We start from the raw sequence: 11,951 nt of genomic DNA on the forward strand, positions 1-11,951 counted from the left end.
AAAAGGGTCTTTCAAAGGAGCAGTTTCTCTACTGTAAAGTGAGTGTATGGGATGATATGTGTCCCCCCAAATTCCTATGTCGACATCCTAATCCCCAGTCCCTCAGAATGTGACGTATTTAGATATGTGCTGTGGTTAGTCACTCAGTTGTGTTCAATTCTTTGTGACCCCATGGACTGCAGCTCGCCAGGCTCCTCTGTCCATGGGATTCTGCAGGCAAGAACACTGGAGTGGGTTGCCATGCCCTCCTCCATGGGATCTTCCTGTCACAGGGATCAAACTCAGGTCTCCTGCATTCCTTCCTGGTGGATTATTTACCGTCTGAGCCACATGGCATTTAAAGAGGCAGTCAAATTACAGTGAAGTCATTATTATGGGTCCTAGTCCAATAGGGCTGTATCATTCTAAGAAGACAAGATTAAGGCATAGACACGCACAGAGGGAAGACAGCTGTCTGCAAGGCAAGGAGAGAAATCTCAGAAGGAAACGACCCTGCCGATATGTGATCCTGCACTTTCAGCCTCAACCCAGAACTGTGAGAAATAATCTCTGTCGTTTACCGCCTGCCAAGTGGCTTCAGTTGTGTCCACCTCTTCGCGACACTAGGGACTATAGCCCGCCAGTCTCCTCTATCCATGGGATTCTCCAGGCAAGAATACTGGAGTGGGTAGCCGTTGTTTCTCCAAGGGATCTTCCTGACCCAGGGATCGAACCTGAGTCTCTTGTGTCTCCTGTATTGGCAGGTGGGTTCTTTACCACTAGCGCCAGTTAGGAAGCCTGGTCTGTGGTATTTCATGATGGCAGCCACAGCAGAGTAATGTGGTGGGCAGGCTGGAAAGAATGGCTAGGGGCTCCTTTCACAAAAAATCTGATATGCTTGGTGGCCCCAGAAAAAGGCAAGTTTGGGTGTTCGTCTAATTGACAAAGGGTGACTTAGCTGTCAGGGCTCTGTGGCTTCTCACTGAGAAGGATTTGGGAGAAATAAACAGAAAAAGGTATGACTGCAAATAAGTTTTAAAAGCATTCTGTAGGCAACAGCTGTGGAAGAAGAGGGAACCAAATTTATAACCATATAAATTTTAATAGGAGTTTATAATCTTTTATGGCTGTTATCTCTAAGTTAGTCCCTATACATAGGATTAAATAAAAAATTACACTGGGCAGTGTGCCCAGATGACATAGATGGAAATAAGGCTCTTGGAAAGGATGACATAGGTCCAGGGGAAGGTCAGCTTGAGTAATCACACTGAAGGTCAAAAATCACAAACAAGAACTAATCTGTTTTAACTCCTATCCTTTAAACTGGGCAGGACCCCATGGGGCTCCTGGACCTGGGAGCCTTTCTGTCCAGCCTCCAAGGCCTTCCCTGTGTTCCAAGGGGGCAGATTCTAATCACGGAACAGTTGCTCATCAGGGAAGGGAGGAGGGGCTGAGAAACAGTAGAGCAGCCCTGGGGCAGGGTGCTGGTTCACCTCAAGGGATGCATACAATGAATCAAGGTAAACTGGCAGTGCTCAAACAGGAGATGGCAAGAGTGAACAGAAGCATTTTAGGAATCAGTGAACTAAAATGGACTGGAATGGGCAAATTGAATTCAGATGATCATTATATCTACTATTGTGGGCAAGAATCCCTTAGAAGAATTGGAGTAGCCCTTATAGTCAACATAAGAGTCTGAAATGCAGTACTTGGGTGCAATCTCAAAAACGACAGAATGCCCTGTTTGTTTCCAAGGCAGACCATTCAATATTACAGTAATCCAAGTCTATGCCCCAACCAGTAATGCCGAACAAGCTGAAGTTGAATGGTTCTATGAAGACCTATAAGACCTTCTAGAACTAACACCCAAAAAAGATGTCCTTTTCATCACAGGGGACTGGAATGCAAAAGTAGGAGGTCAAGAGGTTACTGGACTAACAGGCAAATTTGGTCTTGGAGTACAAAATTAAGCAGGGCAATGGCTAACAGAGTTCTGCCAAGAGAACGCACTGGTCATAGCAAACACCCTCTTCCAACAACACAAGAGAAGACTCTACACATGGACACCACCAGATGGTCAACACCGAAATCAGATTGATTATATTCTTTACAGCCAAAAATGGAGAGGCTCTATATAGTCAGCAAAAACATGACTTGGAGCTGACTGTAGCTCAGATCATGACTCCTTTGCCAAATTCAGACATAAACTGAAGAAAGTAGGGAAAATCACTAGACCACTTAGGTATGACCTAAATCAAATCCCTTACGATTATATAGTGGAAATGACAAATAGATTCAAGGGACTAGATCTGATAGACAGAGTGCCCGAAGCACTGTGGACGGAGGTTAGTAGCATTGTACAGGGGGTGGTGATCAAAACCATCCCCAAGAAAAAGAAATGCAAAAAGGCAAAATGGTTGTTTGAGGAGGCCTTACAAACAGCTGAGAAAAGAAGAGAAGCAAAAGGCAAAGGAGAAAAGAAAAGATATATCCATCTGAATGCAAAGTTCCAAAGAATAGCAAGGAGAGATAAGAAAGCCTTCCTCAGTGATCAGTGCAAAGAAACAGAGGAAAACAATAGAATGGGAAACACTAGAGATCTCTTCAAGAAAATCAGACATACCAAGGGAAATTTTCATGCAAAGATGGGCACAGTAAAGGACAGAAATGATATGGATCTAACAGAAACAGAAGATATTAAAAAGAGGTGGTAAGAAAACACAGAAGAACTATACAAAAAAGATCTTCATGACCCAGATAACCACTATGGTGTGATCACTAACCTAGAGCCAGACATCCTGGAATGTGAAGTTAAGAGGGCCTTAGGAAGCATCACTATGAACAAAGCTAGTGGAGGTGATGGAATTCCAGTTGAACTATTTCAAATCCTAAAATATGGTGCTGTGAAAGTGCTACACTCAATATGCCAGCAAATTTGGAAAACTCAGCTGGCCACAGGACTGGAAAAGGTCAGTTTTCATTCCAGTTCCAAGAAAGGCAATGCCAAAGAATGTTCAAACAACCATACAATTGCACTTATCTCACAAGCTAGCAAAGTAATGCTCAAAATTCTCCAAGCTAGGCTTTAACTGTACATGAACCAGAACTTCCAGATGTTCAAGGTGAATTTAGAAAAGGTAGAGGAACCAGAAATCAAATAGCCAACATCTGTTGGAGCACAGAAAAAGCAAGAGAATTCCAGAAAAACGTCTACTTCTGCTTTATGGACTATGCCAAAACCTTTGACTGTGTGGATCACAACAAACTGTGGAAAATTCTTCAAGAGATGGGAATACCAGATGATCTGACCTGCCTCCTGAGAAATTTGTATGCAGGTCAAGAAGCAACAGTTAGAACCAGACATGGAACAACAGACTGGTTCCAAATCGGGAAAGGAGTACGTCAAGACCATATTATCATCTTGCTTATTTAACTTATATGCAGAGTACATCAGCAAAATGCCAGGCTGGATGAAGCACAAGCTGGAATCAGATTGCTGGGAGAAATATCAATAACCTCAGATATGCAGATGACACTACCCTTGTGGCAGAAAGTGAAGAGGAACTAAAGAGCCTCTTAATGAAAGTGAAAGAGGAGAGTGAAAAAGTTGGCTTAAAACTCAGCATTCAGAAAATTAAGATCATGGCATCTGGTCCCATCACTTCATGGCAATTAGATGGGGAAACAGTGGAAACAGTGAGAGACTATTTCTGGGGCTCCAAAATCACTGCAGATGGTGACTGCACCATGAAATAAAAGATCCTTGCTCCACAGAAGAAAACCTACGATCAACCGAGACAGCATATTAAAAAAGCAGACATTACTTTGCCAACAAAGGTCCATCTAGTCAAAGAATATGGGTTTTCCAGTAGTCATGTACAGATGTGAGAGTTGGACCATAAAGAAAGCTGAGTGCCAAAGAGTTGATGTTTTTGAACTGCAGTGTTGGAGAAGACTCTTGAGAGTCCTTTGGACTGCAAGGAGATCAAACCAGTCAATCCTGAAAGAAATCAGTACTGAATATTCATTCAAAGGACTGATGCTGAAGCTCTAATACTTTAGGGCACCTGGTGTGAAGAGATGAATCACTGGAAAAGACCCTGATGCTGGGAAAGATTGAAGGCAGGAGGAGAAGGGGACGACAGAGGATGAGATGGTTGGGTGGCATCACCGACTCGATGGCCATGAGTTTGAGCAAGCTCTGGGAGTTGGTGATGGACAGGGAGGCCTGGCCTGCTGCAGCCCATGGGGTCACAAAGAGTTGGACATGACTGAGCGACTGAACTGAACTGACATCTTTGAGCTCTTCACAGAACTAAAACCCAATAAATGAAAGATGTCCACATTCTTCACCCCAGAGAAGATCTCTTGAGGCCAGATTAAAGAAGCCAGAGAAGCTCATCAAGAGATTACCTGGAACCACATTAGAGAAGCACAGGCCCTACTCTTATCAGCAACCCTAGCTGTCCTTGAGCCACTGCTGTAAAACTCCTCACCAAACCCTCACAGGTTCAGTCAGTTCAGTTCAGCGGCTCAGTTTTGTCTGACTCTTTGCGACCCCATGGACTGTGGCATGCCAGGCTTCCCTGTCCATCACCAACGCCTGGAGCTTGCTCCTCAACCTCGCAGGCTGGAACACAGTTTTGTGAGACAGGAGCCCACTGTGTCTCCCTTTGCCTGGCAGAGCAATAAAGCTATTGTTTTCTACCTCACCTAGAACTCCTGCCTCTGAGATAGGATTCAGCACCTGCACACAGAGGCCGATCTCTCAGCATCACCCTGATGACAGGTTCTGCACAATCCCTCGGGCTGTCACTTTCCATCAAGAAGCCTCTCCAAGCAGGAAAGGCCGCTTAGTGCGCAGACGGTCTCTGGGCACGGCCAGTCACCCCAGGAGACCTGTATGGTGCCCCAACCCCCCACATTCGCTGTGGATGGAGTAAGAGACTGTCCCAGGAGCAGAGGGCTCCCTTGTCTACAAGACAGGTGAGTCACGAGGAGAGGACGGACAAGGTCCTCCAGAGGTTTTCTTGGTGAAAGTCAGAGAACTTCATCAGTTAATCAACTAGAAGCAAGATTAGGACATTCTCTGGAGACCTTCTAGTTTTGTTTGCTAGCAGCTGCACGGACATCCTAATTCCAGCTGAGTGGCTTGAAACCCAGGTGCAAGGGCTTCTGATATTCCCAGTTAATTCTCAGAAGCATGTTTATGGTCATCTATGCCAGTCATTTGTTTCAGTGACTAGGACAAGTTTCCTAAGAAAGTTTGGAGGCAGCTAGCCTCCCCCGTTAGTTTTCTTTTAAAAATTTATTTTTAATTGGAGGATAATTGCTTGACAATGTTGTGTTGGTTTCTGCCACTCATCAACATGAATCAGCCATAGGTATACACATGTCCCCTCCCTCTTGAATTTTCCTCCCACCGCCCACCCCACTAGGTTGTCACAGAGCACCAAGCTGAGCTCCCTGTGCTTACAGCAACTTCCCATTAGCCATCGATTTTACACATGTGGTTTAGCAGCTAAGTCATGTCCGATTCTTCCAACACATTTTACATGCAGTAGTGTATATTTCAATAAACACATTCTGACTTTTTCTGCCACAGGCGGGTCCCATATCCCACAACACCTGTGACTTGACACATTATGTGAAAATCAAGCCTCTGTTTTAATTGCACCAAATGTTTCAAGAGATCGTGTAGCCTCAGAATGTCAGAGACTGCCTGGGGTCGCTGACTCAGGACTTTGGCCGGGGGCAGAGGGCACCTGAGTCACAGTGGGTGGGGGAGTTGGCTGCCCAGAGGGTGTGATGAACTGGAGCCTGACTGAGTCTACCTTCAACATTCCACAGAGGGTCAAGCTGGTGTTTAGAAGCACAAATGGCCTTGGTCTCCTCTCCATTTGGATCAGGCCTTCAACTAGCTGCCCCCAGGAGGGTAGAGGCAGAGGGCCCAGCTCCCTGCAAGGCAAGGTGTGCCAATATGCAGGCAGGAGACTGTGTCCCAGCTCAGCAGGCTGAAAACCAGACCCGGCCGATTTAAGTTCTCTGGGCCTGTTCACCTCCCTGGAGACAGGTCTCAGGGGAGAGAAAACTTTGCCCTCTGCCCCGCTGGCCCCAGTGATCTGGTTTCATCTTTCCCATGAACCCAGCATATCTTGCAATCAAGCACCCCTTAAATTCTCTTTCCTAAGTTATTTTACTAGGCTTTGCTAATGGGCACAAAACCGTCTCTTATATTCCTCTACTACTGAGAAGCTTAATCACCATCCCACAGGGAGAAGGCCACAGACCTCTCGGTTCCCACCCCTCCTTTGCCAACTTCTCCTCCAAACGCACCACTTCCCCCCTCCCCGACCCTGGTCTGTGCCAGTCCAATCAATGACACCACCCTTCAAAATCCAGGATTAACCTTAGATTCTTCTCCTTTTTTCACACCTTAAATCCAACAGCAAGATCTACTATCTTGACCTACAAAATATATCGTATTATCCAGCTACTACTTCTACAATTTCTACTTATACTTTATTTCAAGCTGTTGTCATTTCTCACTTCAACTATCAGGACAGCCCTCCAACTAGTGTCATGCCATCTACTTTTGTCCCACCTGGAAAGGTGACTGTGTATACATTCCTCCCTTGCTCAAAGTCCTCCAGTGGCCTTCTGCAAACATTTATACAAAATCTCCACTACAGCCTAAAAGGCCCAGTGTGACTTGGCTCCTAGCTCCCTCCTGCCCCATTTCCTCACTCACTTCTCCAGTCACCCCAGTCTCCCTGGATGTGCTGGGTCCTGCCCTGGGGTCTTGGCACTTGTTGTCCGCATGTCTAGAACACTCAGAGCCGGGGAGAACAGTCCAGGCTTCCTTGTGCCCATGAGTAGGGCACATAGTGAGGAGAGGTCAGTGGGCACAAGGGGCTGTATTAGCAGAGAGACGGGGATCAGATAAGAACAAGGTGTCTACCCAGCCAGTGCCGGCTTGGAGACAAGCTGATGACTGGGACTTGAGATGTAGTACATCACCCACAGGGGCCATCGGGAAACCGGCAGCGACATGCATGCTCAGTCGTGTACAACTCTTTGTGACCCCAAGATCTGTAGCCCGCTAGGCTCCTCTGTCCATGGGATTTCCCAGGCAAGAATACTGGAGTGGGTTGCCATGTCTTTCTTTCTCCAGGGGATCTTCCTGACCCAGGGATCAAACTTCTGTCTCCTGCACTTCTGAGCTACTGGGGAAGCCCATAGAAAATGGGAGGTGTTGGAAACACTCCTGGAATTTAGACTCTGCCTCGGGGAGACATGACCCTGAATCAGAAAGTGACTGGATTGCATTTTCTGCTCCCAGGTAGCATGGAGAGCTCCTTATGGCAGAAAAAGTCTGGTTGTACATCTTGCCCCCCTGAGTCAAAGGCCATCGCACATTCACACCTGCTACACCAATGTTGATGTTTCTGGAACAAAGTGCAGTGGCTGCTAACCTCACCAAACAGCGGCCCCTGGCTGCCCAGGATGGTTCTCTCTCACCCCGAAGTCACATCATAACCAGAAGAGTCCTTGTTCCTACCCTCAGCCCCTGTCCAGAGTTTGGTCAGGGCTTTTCTGATGATGACCATCCCCTCCTGGGTAACGGCAGGTGGGGCAGGACCTATGTTTTGCTAGCTTCAGGAGAGCCCTCCACAGCGACCACGTCCCACGGTCTCTGCAGTGGGCTCGAGTCCACACCAAATCATCAACATGAAGCCCCCATTACTGAAGGCGCACCTAGCAGAAGCTCTATCCCAGTGACACCAGAGAAATACGACAGCATCGTGTCCCTGCCTGTGGTGGCGTGTAAGTCCTTCCCGGGTTGGAGAACATTCGTCACATTCTAGCCAGTAATTCCATGACTGTGCTGTTTGCCTCTACGCTTGTCAAGGTTTTAGTCCCTCCCCTTGTTAATTTTGTAGGAACCAGCTCTTCTGTGTGTGACTCTCACATCCTTCCAAACCTCAGCCCCAGTGATGGGTCTCAACTTCCCTGAAGGGTTTCTTTGTTCTGCCCCAGAAGGAAAGTGAGTCTGAAGGTTGAAATTCCTGTGCCATTCCGGGACAGGTATGGTTTCTAGGAGGTATTCAGGCAGCGTTTGAAATAGGTATCATAATAAAAATTGAAGGATAAGATTTGAATAAAACGAAACCAGAATTACTCATAGCTCATCTAGCCAGAGAAGGTTCTAAAGTTATCGCCACATACTTATTTTTCAACAGCATGTTGATGAAAAGGGAAATGAGCCAACTCAGGGTTATAATTGGATCTCAAGCAGCATGCCTGAGCTTTGTAGCCAGGATCAGGAGGCCTTGAGAACCAAGGTACCTGCTGCTATCTGATGCCAGACACCTGGTAGCAGGCGATTTAGCACAAAGCAGCTTTGAGTCACTGAAACGGAGCTATGGTCCTTGCCCTTCCCACCAGGTCCTCTGCCTACTTTCTGCCGGTGGAAAACTTTAGTCAAAGAGTAAGTTTAATCAGAGAAGTGAGAAATGCTCAAAAAGAGCAAAATAGTCTAAAGAGACTAAATGATAATAATATAGTCACTAAGCATGGTCAAGGGCCTTTAGTTCTTTCTCAAGGGCTGTAGATGATATTCTGAGCCACGTCCTGTGAGCTGTCTTAGAGATACCAAAATCCCAGACAAAGAAGTTAACTACATGATGATCAGACTGTACCCAGGGCTTGAGCTGTCACAGTTCCAAGGACTGACTGCAAAGAAATGGGAACAAGTGCACTCCAGAACTAAAGATTCAGTTCAGTTGCTCAGTTGTGTCCGGCTCTTTGTGACCCCATGGACTGCAGTACGCCAGACTTCCCTGTCCATCACCAACTCCTGGAGATTACTCAAACTCATGTCCATTAACTCAGTGATGCCATCCAACCATCTCATCCTCTGTCGTCCCCTTCTCCTCCTGCCTTCAATCATTCCCAGCATCAGGGTCTTTTCCAATGAGTCAGTTCTTCACATCAGGTGGCCAAAGTATTGGAGTTTTGCTTCAGCATCAGAACTTCCAATGAATATTCAGGACTGATTTCCTTTAGGATGGACTGGTTGGATCTCCTTGCAGTCCAAGAGACTCTCAAGAGTCTTCTCCAACACCACAGTTCAAAAGCATCAATTTTTCGGCTCTCAGCTTTCTTTATAGTCCAACTCTCCCATCCATACATGACTACTGGATAAACCATAGCTTTGACTAGACGGACCTTTGTTGGCAAAGAAATGTCTCTGCTTTTTAATAAGCTGTCTAGGTTGGTCATAACTTTTCTTCCAAGGAGCGAGCGTTTTTTTAATTTCATGGCTGCAATCACCATCTGGAGTGATTTTGGAGCCCAAGAAAATAAAGTCTGTCACTGTTTCCATTGTTTCCCCATCTATTTTCCATGAAGTGATGGAACCAAATGCCATGTATTAGTTTTCTGAATGTTGAGTTTTAAGTCAACTTTTTCACTCTCCTCTTTCACTTTCATCAAGAGGCTCTTTAGTTCTTCTTTGCTTTCTGCCATAAGGGTGGTGTCATGTGCATGTCTGAGGTTACTGATATTTCTCCCGGCAATCTAGATTCCAGCTTGTGCTTCATCCAGTCCAGCATTTTTCATGATGTACTCTGCATATAAGTTAAATAAGCAGAGTGACAATATACAGCCTTGACATACTCCTTTCCCCTCTGAACCAGTCTGTTGTTCCATGTCCAGTTCTAACTGTTGCTTCTCAACCTTCATACAGATTTCTCAGGAGGCAGGTCAGATGGTCTGATATTCCCATCTGTTGAAGAATTTTCCACAGTTTGTTGTGATTCACACTGTCAAAGGCTTTGGCACAATCTATGAAGCAGAAGTAGATGTTTTTCTGGAACTCTTGCTTTTTCGATGATCCAGTGGATGTTGACAATTTGATCTCTTGTTCCTCTGCCTTTTCTAAATCCAGCTTGAATATCTGGAAGTTCATGGTTCATGTACTGTTGAAACCCGGCTTGGAGAATTTTGAGCATTACTTTGCTAGTGTGTGAGATGAGTGCAATTGTGCGGCAGTTTGAACATTCTTTGGCATTGCCTTTCTCTGGAATTGGAATGAGAACTGACCTTCTCCAATCCTGTGGCCACTGCTGAATTTTCCAAACTTGCTGGCATATTGAGTATAGCACTTTCACAGCATCATCTTTTAGGATTTGAAATAGCTCAACTGGAATTCCATCACCTCCACTAGCTTTGTTCTAACTGTACCTAAACCAACATGATGCTAGTCAGAGCACTGATGACCAACTGAAGATGACTATTAGAGATGACTGTGCTGTTTCCGTATGAAGCCTCCCCCCAATTCTGTCTATAAAAGCTCTCACGCCCTGCTTGTCAGGTGGGGGGAGTCGGCCTTTGGACAGATGTCTGTCACCCTCTCTCCGCGCCCGCCCCCCATCAAAGTTGCCAGTAACTGAAATAAAGCAAACTTTTCTTTCCACCAACCTGTCCTGTTTACAGGCTTTTGAGCGGCAGCGGACCTCACGCATACCTTCCGCTAACTTCATGAACCCATCAATCTGTAAAACGGTGCTCAGGCTAAAATATGCAACCATTTCTATTTCTTTCTGGTACTAATTTTACAGACTTTTGCTGCAGAATTGTAGACCTGGAAGGGATATTTGAAGCGTTTTGTAGAGGAGGGGTTGGGGTACCGGGTCCACACTAGGTCACAGGACTTCCCAGGGGTAGCGCTTGTGGGAACCCAGGACCCTGACCCTGGGTAAGACCCACCAGAAGCCGTTTCTCATAGCACCTGATTCATATCAGCCGAATACACAACCTTGCCCCGTGAACAACCTCACACCTTTTCTTGGATTTTTCAGACAAAACGGGAAAAGTACCTGTTCTGATATTCCGACCCGTTTAGCCTCACAGAAGAACAAGAAGGAAACCAGTCCATCCCTTCTGTTGGGCGGTGGCCCGGCTATCTTGCGCTGGAAAAATGGCCAAGTAGAGAAGTCTCAAGCTTGGATTAGGAGGAGGTGTGGTCAGCTTTCAGACGGAAACAGGGTTCGAGGATGGACTGGACCGGGAGCCCCAGCAGAGGTGACCCAAGGCACATCCCCGCTTCTCTCCGTCTCTCCCAGGAAAGCAGAGGACATGGCGCCCGCCCCGCCCCCCCAGGCCCGCGGACGCACAGACTCCTGGGTAAATCCTTCCCATCGCCGCCGCATCCTCGGGGGAGGGCCCGCCTAGGGGAATTATCGGCCCCAGCAGAGTGTCTCTGTTGCGCCTTAACAGCTTGGGACGCGAGTTCCAGTCTGTGGATCACTTCTAAGTGGGGCTCTGTGTGGGGAGAGAGGGGAGCCAAGAAACTGGCCTGAAGGGTTATGGCGAACTCTCTAGAACCACCATCCCATAGTACCTGTTTGTAGAACTCAGCCTGTGGTTCAGGGGATAAAGTTTCTTCTCTAAGAAGTTTCTCTAGGAAACAGTTGCTAGTTTGTATTATCCCTCCATGGTGGGAAGCCACAGGGAAATATGTTCTCATTGTGGTAGAGCATCTACAGCATAAAAACTTGCCCTTTTGCCCATTTGTAAGTGTGATTCAGCGGCCTTTAGTACTTTGACATTGTTGTGCATCCATCAACGCTGCTTTCAAACTTTAAACTCAAGCAGAAACAGTGTACTCAGGAAGCAATAAACTCCCCACTCCCTAAGCCATAGAGACACAAGAGATGCCAGTTCGATCCTTGGGTTGGGAAGATCCCCTGGAGGAGGAAATGGCAACCCACTCTGGTGTTCTTGCCTGGAGAATCCCTTGCAGAGAAGAGCCTGGTGGGCTACAGTCCTTGGGGGTCTCAGAGTCAGACACGACTGAGCACACTCGCTTCTGTATCTGCATCCCTCTCGCCCTCCCGGCCACCCGGAACCTCTATTCTACTTTCTATGTCTGTGAATTTGCCTAGATACTGCATATAATGGAATCA

The 11,951-nt window shown here is 46.6% G+C and overlaps 1 long non-coding RNA gene across 1 annotated transcript in view; it reads right to left on the bottom strand.

The window, feature by feature from the left end:
- The window catches only part of LOC139034435 (uncharacterized), a 44,223-nt gene extending 33,092 nt beyond the window's left edge, over positions 1-11,131 (bottom strand). The window contains exon 1 of the long non-coding RNA XR_011486949.1: positions 10,863-11,131. This is a non-coding gene — a long non-coding RNA (uncharacterized lncRNA). The remainder of the gene's footprint in view (positions 1-10,862) is intronic.
- Positions 11,132-11,951: the final 820 nt, after the last annotated feature.

Source organism: Odocoileus virginianus, chromosome 1 (genome assembly GCF_023699985.2).
Source record: "Odocoileus virginianus isolate 20LAN1187 ecotype Illinois chromosome 1, Ovbor_1.2, whole genome shotgun sequence".
Lineage (NCBI taxonomy): Eukaryota > Metazoa > Chordata > Mammalia > Artiodactyla > Cervidae > Odocoileus > Odocoileus virginianus.